Source organism: Malurus melanocephalus, unplaced genomic scaffold, assembly GCF_030028575.1.
Source record: "Malurus melanocephalus ecotype Western Australia unplaced genomic scaffold, MMel_1.1 scaffold_357, whole genome shotgun sequence".
Lineage (NCBI taxonomy): Eukaryota > Metazoa > Chordata > Aves > Passeriformes > Maluridae > Malurus > Malurus melanocephalus.
Window position 1 is genome coordinate 399,466 of NW_026623589.1, and position 13,498 is coordinate 412,963.

The following is a 13,498-nucleotide window of genomic DNA, read 5'->3' on the forward strand; positions in this document are numbered from 1 at the left end:
GGTCCTCCAACATTTTTCCCCACCAAAAGCCTTATCACTTGAAAAATCTGACTCAGTCCTTCTTAAATGTACATTTAAAAAAAAAAATAAAGAGTAAGTTTAATTTTCAGCTGTATTGTCTCCTCTTTCATWTGTTAATCACTTCTTGGACATACAGGTCTCCAGAACACTTACTTTTTGAACACACACAGAACACTTAATAGCTACTCATGTCTATACTTTCAATTCCCCCCTGAACATGTTTGGAGGGTTTTTTTCTATTCAGGTTCTTTACCCACAGCATTCTTCTTTTGGTATTTAACAAATTCCCTCTGTAACACACAGCAGCARTATGCATTTTCACCAAGCTGTCAATATGTTTTGAGTTTTGAAAGAAATGATCACACAGTTATATATGTATAAAACACTAAATCTTGCAGAGCAGGAGAGGTACAACTTTTCCCTGCTGTAATAGTACAACAGCATACACAGTGTGCAAGTGTTTAGTATCTTTACCAAGAGAGACGTTTCAAGTCACAGGACAGCGATTTCATCATCCTTGAGAACAGCAAATAATTTGGGGTCAATTCAACATACTCAAGTAGTTCAAAAAACAACTATTTTTTTAAAAAGAATAATAAAAAAGAGTGCGTGTCAGATGAGTGACCAAATCTTCTGGTCACAACTCCAAGAAGGGATGGTTAGGTAAAGGTGATTACACTTTATTAAAGGATGGGGACTAACCCTGAGGAATAGTAGGATAAGGATACAAGGTAATGAAACAGTGAGATCTTTATTATTATTCAGTKAATACCTGGAAAATGCACACACAATGAGCTCATAAGGGCTCAGAATTCAATTGATGTTAGAGACAACTTGTCTTTTGGAACAAAGGGGAAGAGAAGAGCATCTCTATGAATCCTTCAGYTGTAAGCCACAACAAAAGATAAAAAACGTTGCTAGCTGAGGATATCTATCTATAGAAGAAAAAGACAAGGAGAACTCAAAGGACTGTAGTAACTTTTGAATACAAAACAGTACAGAATAGGTTTGATGCCCCAGAGAAAAAAAAAAAAGTAAAAAAATAAGGGTGGCATAAGGGAAGAAAGCACATGCTAGCTCTGAAGACAASAAGAATATCAGGTATTGACAATTGAAGGAGAACCAACTCAGTACATAGAAACACTGAAAGAAAACAGAAGGGACATTCAGAGCTCCAGATGGAATTAAAAATGACACTCATAAGAAAAGGYTGGAGATTCACAGCAACACATGGAGAGGCAAGTAGTTTAATTTCCAGCTGGGCTTAAAACCACAAGAGTAGGTCTGTGCGATCACAGCCTCCTCCCTACTTACTGACAGTCTGCTCATGGAAAGGGACCAAAAAACTAAAATGGCATCATGTCTATTATATGCAACTGGTAGATGGACCTGAAGCTGGGAAGCATCACAAGGAACCTGAGAAACAATTACAACCCCCCCAAAACGAGTACTGCTCAATTGCCACTGGAAAAAAAGAAAATAGCAAGGACTGTTTCAGGAAATACTTGAAAACAAATAAATACCTGTGTGAACTTTAGGGGCATCAAGTCACCAGAGGACTAAAATGTCTAATAAGAGATTAGACTAACCAATAGTTAAATGATGAGTGYTACAAGAGCATCTGTAGTGTTTGACTGTTGAGGTGCATTTATTGAAGGAAGCAATTTTTCAAGAGATAAATTTGACTTGAGCGTTCAAGGGAATAGCTACCTAGGATCAAAGCTGGCACAACTGATAAGATAGCTTTAAACTAAGAAATTATAGATTTCCAAATGCTAGTGGAAGGAAAAAAATTAGGGTAAATGAGAACCCAGACATGAATTTAAAAATCCTGTGGCAACAGGAGAACATATGGTAAATAAAAAGAATTAAGACCATGAACAGCAATCAGGTAAAAGAAGATGACATGCCTGAGTCTGCTCTATATAATAATGAGGTAAGAAACTCTGATGTGTAAAAATTTCTCTAAAGCTTTGTCAACACAGTAGATCTTGAATTACATTTACAGAATGTAAAAATAAATGTTAAGGAGAAARCATAAGGTTGACAACACAGAATTCAGAACTGGAGTACAGATATAGAAGGACAGATACCATTCAGGAAAGATATTTCTAAAGATGATAGCTATGGGGTACACACTAAGCTATAAGGCGTATGAAGAAACACTTATGAGATCTATGGTCAGATATAAATTTGGATAATGATCATCACAATACCACTGGGGAGTGAAATACTATTAGCTATTGTGACAATACCTAYTGTGACAGGAAACAAGCTTCCTGGTAAAGACTAGAACGGACTAGAGTAAGTAACACGTAATGATGGGGTGGAGGCAACTCACTACTGGATGTTACAACCAACAAACAAATAGCCAGAGCTAACAAAAACTTACACTATTTAAATTTCATTTTGCCATGTTATGAAGGCTTAAACAGTTTAACATTGAAAGCTGAGTTAGTATAAATTAAAGGGCAAAAATAATTTCATAACTCAGTTATCATAAACTTCAGAGAACCTAGGRGACTCTTCAGGGAACCCAAATGAACTGAGAAATTCACATACTCAAATATCTTTCAAAGACAGTGGGATACAGAGGAAACTGAATTCCAGACATCTTGATTAAAATAAAAAATTTTACAAAGTAGGCTACTAGCTACAGTGAAGAGCCGAAAAATGCAGCAAGGATTATGAGGGTCATTTAACCTCAACAACAACATGGAAATTGAATGGGACTTGCCAACTTTTTTCCTGGCACAGTACAGCAAAGCAGGGCCAAGAATTAAAAAAAAAAAATAAAATTAAAGAAAAATAAAGATAAGAAAAAAATAAAGGAAAATAGAAAAGCCATATCATGATTTGGTGAATTTGAAAAAAAGAACAAAACAAAACAAATTATTTTAACTGAACCAGGCGCTGAATAAGTGTTTTGCATCTGTTTTCAAACAATCTTTGATGATAGACGATAAACATTGGCACGGATAGCAAGAGGAATATACAACAGAAATTATTACAAATGAGGYAAAAGTACCAAAAATTCAAAGCAGTATGTACTCTTGACTAGGAAAGACTAAAACTTCTTCCCAGCGATACCAACAAATATGATAAGCAGACTGCAGCCTCACCCTTTTTTTTCATTGTCAGAGGACAGTATTGTTKACAACACACAAGAAAATTTGGAAAAATACTCCAGAGGCTGAACTTTGATTTTAAGGCAGCAGAGTTTCTCAGATCCTTGCCTTTGCAAGAGAATTCTGGCAACATTTTTGCCATTCCCTAAATTCAAAACAAATGGGACATTCTAGCCTACACTAACTGTGGCTCTCCATCACCACACAGAATAGGGGTATRAAAATCCTGAGGATCTTGAGAATTCAGCAGCTTTCAGAATCATCTGTCACTCATGCTTTTACCCATGCATGCTTCAGACATAAGTCATACTGCTGAAAAACTGACTACAATCTGCACTGTCACTTAGCAGTGATCTTCAGGCAGATCTATAAAAGTAGCACACCTTGGCCAACAAACACAATACATAAATAACAAAATGTTTGAAACTATCAACAAGAATATGACCAAACTTAATGACAGGACAAACTGAGGAAATCTTCAAAAATTTCAGGAAGCTACACCCTCTAAAACTTCATTCCACTAGTGGTCCAACAGTGCTGACAGGAATGACCACACTCAAGGCACAACTAACCAGAGGCTTAAGCAGAACAAGTGAGTGCAGAAGTTTCCGTGGTGGAAAATACTGCTTCCATGGGATGAAAAGGGAGACAGGAAAAATCTTCTCATTCCATTTCATTAGGCCAGGGCAGACAGATCTATTCTTAGGAACTTTCTAAGGTCAGGACATTCAAAGGGTTTCAACCTTTCAGGTACCTCCTGGAACTGGTATGATATAACACAAATTAGCCACAYTTAAGTTAATCTTAATATTTTTAATCCAAATGGCACCTATATATCCATGCTGTAATATTGACACACACTGCAGTGCAGTCAGTGAACAGGCTGAGCCACAGCAGGGTCCTAGTTTCAGATTAAATGGATCTCTAAGTACCTCTTCAGCATATCTGTACATCAAKTTATGCAATTCTGAGTATTTCTAAGAAAAAAACAAGCTATTTTACTTTCTATKTTCCTGCACAACTCCAACCAGACCTGTCACTCCCTTGCAAACCTGGAAAYAAATGTTAAAGACTCAGTAAGTGCTCTGCTTTATGAAGAATTCTGGTTTATAATGAAGTTCTTAATTAGGGGTATAAACTAGGCTCTAAGCAAAATTTCAGCCACTTGTATATACACAACCTATCTAATGAGATTGGAGTTTATGCCTTATTGCACAAATAGCATTTTTATTGCAATAAAATAGTATAATACTACTTCTTTAGTGAAGTACAGCTATTACACAGCAAAGCAATTGAAGCTACAGGCAACAAACACCTGAATAAATGCTCTCCAAATACCAGCAATATCATGCTGTCAAATACCATCATTTTTCCTGATTTGGAAAATGAGCCCATTAAACGTAYGCATTCTTATTTTAATCACGTTCAAAATAATACAAACAGAAGTTGCAGATACTTATGGCTGCTTGTAAAACTACTTACAGCTTCCTATAAAAGTATACAAAAATATATATGTATATAAATTAATGTTTATTCAAGCAGAATTTGACAAACAATTTATTTTCCTAACATATTGTATCATTTTTACAATATGCAAAACAATGGCMGAGTGCCAAAAACTGGTATTGCACTATTTCTTTTGGCTCCATTCTAAATAGAATCAACAGGGATTTTTGATCAAGAAAAGAGTGATGCTTATCATATAACAAAAGCATAGCATGGAATAATCACTGAGGGTAAAATGTGCTTCTACCTTCATTCTCTGGAACTAAGCTCTAATTTTTTACTGATCTCTGCTAAACAAGTCCTAGTACTCCACAGCTCCTCATTCTTATCCTGTACTAGAACTCTGAATTCTCACAAAATCTGTTCAGTAAATGCACCAAATATTTATTAAATGCTTCATTAACCAGTGTTTCTCTTATAACATAGTCCACAGGGAGCTTTAAATTTCAACACATGGAATAAATTGCAGTGAAAGAATGTCACATTTGAWTTTTATGTATGATGGCTATGTTACAAATTGCTTAGAATGATTTTTTTTATTTTAGATCTTGATTCTGCCAAGAAGACAAAAACAGACAAAATAACCACATCAGGCAGTAATACTTATTTAAGTCATATTTTGTCCTGAAAGAGAGAAAAACCATTTCTGCAGTCAGTTYTCAGAGCCACTTTTATATCTGTGTCATCAGTCAGAAAAATAAAAAAAAAAAACCCAAACATTTTCCGAACTCACTTAAGAGCAATCACTTCAGCCCCAGATACAGAAATTAAAGGTGATCTGCTGCCAAATGGGAAGTGTTGCACACCAACCTTGTCTTCTGCCCATGCTATCATACAGTCCACCTTGCCCAGGCATTGATACATCTGCAGTGTGCATCAGATCGGGGTCTGATCTCATCTTTTTTTTCCTCTCAGGCTACTTTTCCTTCAGATCACTACAGATTCAGCTCATCATATTGCTACATGGAACTTTTGCCAGTAGAAGGGATGGGACAGAATTGTATGCAAGAGAAGGCCAGGATCTGTGAGATAAAACCGCATCTAGTATTAGCAGCATGTACTTCAGTCATCTAAGAGTGATTATAGACACTTCTCACTCTAAGATACTCCGTGACACTTTTCACAACCACACCATTAGCTTTCTGTCTCAGTAATTACAGTATTAATAGCTATTTAATCTTTAGTTCATGCAATCAAAAAAAGATTCTTATCACACACAGAGTCATTTTGTACTGCCAAAGACAAAAAAGGAAGTTTCAGCACTTCTCTCAAAGCACAAGGAGATATTCAGTGACTGCAGACTGTGGCAGGATGTGTTGGACACACGTATAGCGCATTCTGCACTCCTCTGTAGGCAACAGAATCATCTCTGTGAGATCCTCTGACTTCTGTGTGCACCTGTGGATGCTGAAAACAGAACAATGCCCTTGAATCCATAGGGATCAGGATTTAGACACGCAGAGAGGTATTGCAGACAGGTATTGCATGTGCACAYACATATGGATACGTACATTACAGAATAGCACTTGTGTAGCAGCATGTAACTGCTGTATTTCTACAGTACCTCTGAATTTTACCTACATGGATATTCATGAAGTTATGTTCTCCTTATCAATAAAACCCTATCAGAGAAATGTATCTTTGTTGTATGAGTAGGTGTGTATATATGGAACACATATAAATGCTATGTATCTATCCAGCAACTCTGCACAGAGGTCTTTACATCATACACACACACACATTTTTCATKATGTTACCCAAACATGTCATAATTTAACAGAGGATAAAAATCTTATCCAGAGTTTTTAAACCTCAAAAAAAAGAGGTATGATTCTGTTGTGGAAAAATAGCTGTGAGATGTTGGTTTTTYTAAACCATGAAAATAAAACTTTTAYCTAGTTTACATTCCATAGGTGTGAGAGACTGAARTGTTAATGACTCAAACAATCAGACATTTACAAAAGAAGCAGGATGCTTTGCTAAAAGCAGATCTGCACCTGGCAGCTGGAGGGGAGATCGGGTGGGTTTTGGGTCTGTGGAAAAAACTGATCTATATAAGACTGCGAGGGTGCACATCCACCATCAGAGGATGATCCTGACAAACTAAAYTTTGTTTAGCAACAAACTGGGTTTTCAGCCAGATAAGGGAGAAGGCTGATAAGAAGCAAATGTTGCTAGGTGGGAGGCTTTTTATCTTGCCAACATCCTCCCTTACACAACTGGCTCAGGCGTGAAAACTCCCCCTCCTATTCACACATAGACCTGAAGGTGTTCATCCCTTCTGACAGGGCATAACTGACTCAACTATGCTGATGTGAGAGGCAGCTGTCATGTCTTGGAGGGTGTCATACACCATCACAGACTCCCAAAGTTCCAGCAGACTCACTTCCGGGGCTTTCCACCTGAGGACTGTGCACGATCCACAGTGTTGCAACAGACAGTGTTAAACTCATCCCTGGGGGAAGTACTTAGGTGTTCCCACCTGAACTGAATCTATATTAACCCACTGAACTTTATGTGGTGGGAGCTTCAACCTGCCCTCAATGAATCAAGACAGAGACCATCACTTTGACCAACAGACATCTAAATTGCAACTATCAAATCTCATTGCTAGATCCACAAGTGATGATCTATTTCCTCTCCAATACCTACTCTTATCCTTCCTCCTTCTATCTTTTCCTCATATATTTTCTTAAGTGATATATTTATACTTTTATATTGTTAGATTCTATAGATAATAATAAGAAAAAATGCTACGTATCTTCTTTCCAATGCAAGCAAACTGCTCTAAAATAAACCTTACACAGGTAGGTAGGTAGGTAGGTAGGTAGGTAGGTAGGTAGGTAGGTAGATAGATAGATAGATAGATAGATAGATAGATAGATAGATAGAGAGATAGACAGATAGATAGATAAGCACTGGTCAGTGTCCAATCCACTCTAGTTTCACTCTAATCCACACCAAGGGATGTATTAACAAGAGCTGCAGTTACACTTGCCTTCAGGGGCAGGTTGTAACACTAGAGCACAACATTGCCTAAAAACAAAACCAAGTACTTTCACAAGCACTACATTTGATGTGTTTTTAATTAACCAAATCACCAGTTTCAGACTAGAATTAGAATTATTCTATTACTTGCTCTAAACCTAGTACAGGAATTAATTCATAGACACTGATATTTTCCCAGCTGTCAAGGATGTAAGTTATACAAACAGTCCAAATAAAACCTATAATTCAGTAACTATCTTTAAACTTGCAACTACTATAAGCAAACCCTCTCTAAATTCCTTTACCACGGCAGCAGCATAYATTTAGATGCAGAAGAGCAAACTGCACAGAATTTAATTACAGGTGGAAAACTGAAAAACCTTTGCAGGACAGGAAGCTATGTCAATCCCCAGTGACAGAGAAGCAGAAGACAAAATTACTTCAAATACCAGCACCATCTTCGCTTCAGTTGCCAAGGCAGAGTTCACACACTACAACATCATGAGAAACCACCCCATCCCAGGTCAGCTGATTACAGCAGAAAATTCTGCAGTTACCCTGGGAGGAGGTACCCCAGGCTCACCCAATTCAGCAGTATCTACCTTAACGGCCTCTAAGCTGTACATGCCTCATTCAAGGCCAAAATTCTCATTTCTTTCCCWCTGGACTGCATCGAATCAGCTACTCTTGCAGAGGGTCATTTTAGTGAAGACTGATAAATAAAACCACATTAATGACACCTGCCTTCCAGGTRTTATTTGTCCAAAGTAATTAAATCTGCCCCCTCCACTGATGATARTTTCCTAGACTTTTCTCTTAATGCTAGAGCACACAATTATTTCCTGGTACCTGWCCAATTTGTTTCTATTTTGTGCCATTATCTTCCTAATTTAGTTGTGCTTCTGAGAGTAACCTGATCTTTTCTGTGTCCTTTTTTCAACTGACATAAATGAAGAACAATTTTTAAAACTGCTATCTTACTATATTTCTTTTTTTTTTACCCAGAATGGAAAATTATGAATGCCCCTTACTACTCATATATTCAAGAAATATCTGCCCCRCCTTAGCTTTCTTATCTCTCAGATGATAAGACTGTATGATAAGACATTGTATCTTCTAGATGTGTGAGTTTACTGGTGTACTTCCCTAAAATCCACCTCTGTTTCTCACTCTCCTAGTTATTAACCTGATCTTTTCAAAACTTTCTAAACAAACTGGAATCGTCCAACCATTAAACAGCAATTAGAAAATGGTTCCAGTGGACATTTTGTCCTTGAAAGAACCCAGTGTGACATTTTTGACAATGGACATTTTGGCTCTATATTAAATTATTAGTTTTGAATGAACGATCCTGTAGACAGACYACTTTGCCTATGAGAATGTCAACAGATTATACAGTGTTTGCTTAAAGTAGCACTGAGAGGATTATGCACCATATTTTCTAAGGACCAAAACTGGTCCTTGGAACAAATTGCAGCATCTGTGAAGGCTCAAGGAATAAACAGCCTGATAAAAAGCACTTAACACAGATTTCAGATCACATTTGCACAGAGAAAGTCATTAATCAATCACAATTCATATGAGCTACTGGTATCCCTATGTAGGAGGCAGATAGAAGTCCGGTGATTTTGAATCATGACATAACTTTGGAAACCCCTTTTCAGTTGCACCAATAAGCACACTAATCAATCAACTAATAGTTTCTAGTTCTTAAAATCGTTATTTAAACCATAAAAAGATCCAAGCTTTTTGATTTTATCAAGAAGTCTCTAACCATGCAAGCCKTATCTTCAATTTTTCTTTCAAACATATCTTCTGTTATCTCTTTTCTCAGACTTTTCAGGGTTTTTTAGCTTTTATGTAAATTGTAATAAAATTGTAATAAATACTTAACCACCACTCATTGTCAAACCTGTTAGTTTTCAGAGAGCCATCTCAGGTACACTAGCCTTGGCTCTGCTTGGGTTCTTACACCTTAATTTAGGTTCATGGATAGCTTGACTTGAATTTTATAGCTTGGGTTCTGTGCTGCCATAGCCATGCTCATCAACTACTTAAAGCAGTCAAATCTCATTTGTGCTTACATAACCTGCAACCACACAGACTTTCAAAGAATTTAAGTGTACACTTACTGCAAACCAGCACCTTCTATCCAACTTTAAAAATAATCCAGAAATTAACTTTTTGCCACTGTTTATTGTGGCTCATACTTCAACAGCGCCATCCRTATCTCCGTATGACATCCACGTCAGACACCATGACGTCATCAATCCGCGGATTTTCCAGCTGGCCAGGAGTCTGAGGATTTCTGACTTCAAGGAGCCAAATGCAGACAGCGACTTAGTCACAGCGATTCTTTATACTACTCCTTAGACTTACCCAATACTCAGTGGTGTGTTTACTTCTATTTTTGTAGCACTCAGATTTTCTGTATGAGCCATTGATCTWGTTAGCCTTTTTGTTTGTTTCAAGACCATCCAAACTCATGCATSCAAGAATCCGTTTTGAAACCCAAGGAGGCCAACACAGATGGTTTTAACCATGTCAGTGTCAAGTCACATTCAAATGAATTTCCTTCTCCTTGCACAAAAGCAGCTATTTTTAAAAACTGTAAAACTGTACACATCTGGGAGTGCTTACAGTACTAGTAATCCCTATATAGTATATGTTGTCATCACTAGTAGGAATTCCCTCTTCCTTGACCACAGGCCAAAAGAACAGAACTTCTTTTTGAAGAGGCTCCAGTTTATGTGGGCTTAATTTCAGATCTTCGGCCCTACACTTATTACAAATTATTAGTAATGTTTCAGTTCCGCAGGTTAATACTACACAACACAGTCACCATACTATACCATACTATAGTACAGAGACAAGTATACCACACTGTATTCCTTATTACCCTACCTATTTCAGCTCATGCTGAAGAAACAAAACTACAGTGAGGAGTCAGGGATAGTGAACATCCATGTTTCTTGATAGATTTTCAATAAGCTCCATCAACTCCCTCTTCTCTGATGGGGTTACTTGGTCAGAGGACTACGGAGCAGTTCAGTGCTCTTCAGAAAACAGCGTATCCTAACCCTATCCATGACATCTATCTTGGCCTTTTTTTTTCCTTTAAAAAGTATTAGCAATGTTCTAGAACAACAGTTTCTCATTCCCTTTTGTGCTTTTCTCCTAGTCCCATTTCTAACAGATCCACAGCTTCATGCTATGCAGCCACCCTCCCCTGTGTTATTTGCTGGGTTTGAGGGTTAGTCAGCAAAATTGTCAAGGAGTTGGTTCTATTTCAAGGAATTCTGCTAATTTCATCCCATTAAGAAAATTTCAAGACAAGACTCAACAAATTCCTCCTCTTCCTCTGAGCTCCCACTCATTACGTCTAGCTGCCATTATGGTTTCTATCCCTGGAGCCAGGAAACATTCACTGAAAAAAACAACTTTGAAAGCATACTGCTTTCTTGCAATGTGCTTCATCTAGCCCATACCTGCACGAGGAACTCACAGAGATGAAACTTAGGATGTTTTCCCTGAAAACTTAATAAGAAGCTATTTATCATAGACAGGTAATTATTTCATCCCTTGTATTTTTGCTTTCCAGTTTTCTTTCAAATTTCACAGGTCAAATACCCAAGCTCTCTTAGTTCAGTCTTGGTTAAATGCATGTTATCAACCACCCAAGTGATTTCAATGAGTTAGAAGGATTTACATTGYGTCAGGAAGCAGCAAGGGCCAGCTGCTTGCTGAGGCAATGCAAGCCCCAAGGTGAGGGCGACCCAGGGCCGGCAGTGCCCTCACTGACCACAGCATGTCCCACATCTGAACCCAGGACACAGAYTGCACCACCTACTCAGAACACGGCCCTCTGGTAGTCCCAGAGATGCCAAAATGATGAACCAGGTCGAGAGACCCTAGAGGCTCTCCAGCAAGGAACAAGAGAAAGAACTGGAAATAAGGTTACAACACAGATCCAAAGTCAACTCAGACAACAAAGACAAGACAAAAGACAGACAATAAAGTACACCTAAAGGCATCCATTTGGAATACAAGCTACCTACAACATAGGTCTGAGGCCTCTCCAGGACTTAAGGGCACACCAGAAGTCCTAAGCTGGAGCTGAAGTGAGGCTTCTAGGTCCATGGACAGGCTGGTTAGAGCAGTTAAAGTCTACAGGAACTCTAACCGCCCTGATATTTTTAAAAAACATTTAAACATTTCCTACATGTTTACTCCTTCAATTTCATTTTTACCACATCTACTACCAGTTTTCCTTGCCCAGAGTGACCATTCCAGTGCACTTGGTAGCCAAAGCTGTGTTATTGCTCTCCAGCTGTCTAAACCAGAACTAAAATTTTAGGTTCACCCTCGCAATTTTATTTGCTGCTTCTATTTTATATCCTTCCATTTCTCCAATAAATGACTGGCTTTTCATATCTGACACTTGTGAGTGTCAGCTCTACCCAAAATTACAKGTATGGTTTTCATGTCCAGGTCATTGTTTTGGTTTTTATTGTTTTACACCAAAAGACCAAGTAACTGAGTTTGGATTTTTTTCCTCCTTCATTTGCACAGTGGTGTGATTGATTTGATTACTCTCTGAGTTCAAATTGAAGCTCCCCTCTGGTTAGTGRCAGTACATTAGCCATTTGCTACCATGATTGCTCCAGCTTGGTCTCACAGGAATAGAGACCATCAGTTTGCACCTTGCCAACTGGATCCTGTTTCAAGCACCTGCACAGGATCTCTCCACTAAGACGCTGTCTGACATTTATCTATCTGTAAGTTGGCTCTATTACAAGATGACGAGCTCACAACTAGTTTAATTAGGAATAAACGTGTAAAGTAAAATGCCATTAATTAAAATCTTTTATCCCAGGCTCAAGACTCTTACAGACCCTTGCTGCAAATGTCTATGCGACACTAGCACTCCTTTTTGGACTTTTGGCAATTGCCCCATTTCTCCTTCACCTATCTTTCTTTGCCTCACTTACCAGGCATCTTGACCAGCTTCTTGAAYATGCTTTTGACTTTCATTTAAGTCACAGGTTTAGGTGTACAATTGTATATCTCCTCTCTTCACGTTTGGAAACAAAAATGTCAGTAAAGCTCCATCTGACTCATTACAACAATTCAGCAGCAAATAAAGTCAGCAATCCCATAACTTAGGTCACACAGCTGTGAATCTATTCAGAAGGCCTAGACCAACATTTTAATATTTTCAYAATTGATGTTCATAGTATGAAAACCCAGAATCAYAGAAYGGTTTGGGYTRCAAGAGGTATTAAAGATGATCTAGTTCCAACCCTCCTGCCACAGRCAGGGTCAGCATTCMCTGGACCAGGTTGCTCGAAGCCTCATCCAGCCTGKCCTTGAACACTTCCAGGGATGGGGCATCCACAGCTGCTCYGGGAAACTTGTTTCATTGTCTCACCACCTTCATACTAAAGAATTTAATCCTAACATCTAATCTAAATATCTCCTCCTTTAGTTTAAAAACGTTCCTCCTGCAAGAAGTTAGCCTCTTTCTTATTTTAATCCCYTTTAGAAGTGTTTACTACACYTCAAGCTGACAGACTKSCCTGTGACACTCCTGGGTGTCACTACTCTAGGYAACTCGTGCCTTTATAATGCTCCTTTCCACAGGTGTCCGAGAACCCTCATTTCTCCTCCCTCTCCGCACAAACCTCCAGCATAAATCCATTCTACAAAAGTCCCAGTCAAACCCACCATTAGTGCTGCCTAGCGGGCGGCGTTGAAAGCCCAAGATCTTTACTCGCGGGTTTATTTTCGGCGGGCAGGGGCTCTCTCCAGGATGAGCGGGCGCTCTCCTCGCCCCCTCCCTGTGTCCGTGCCCT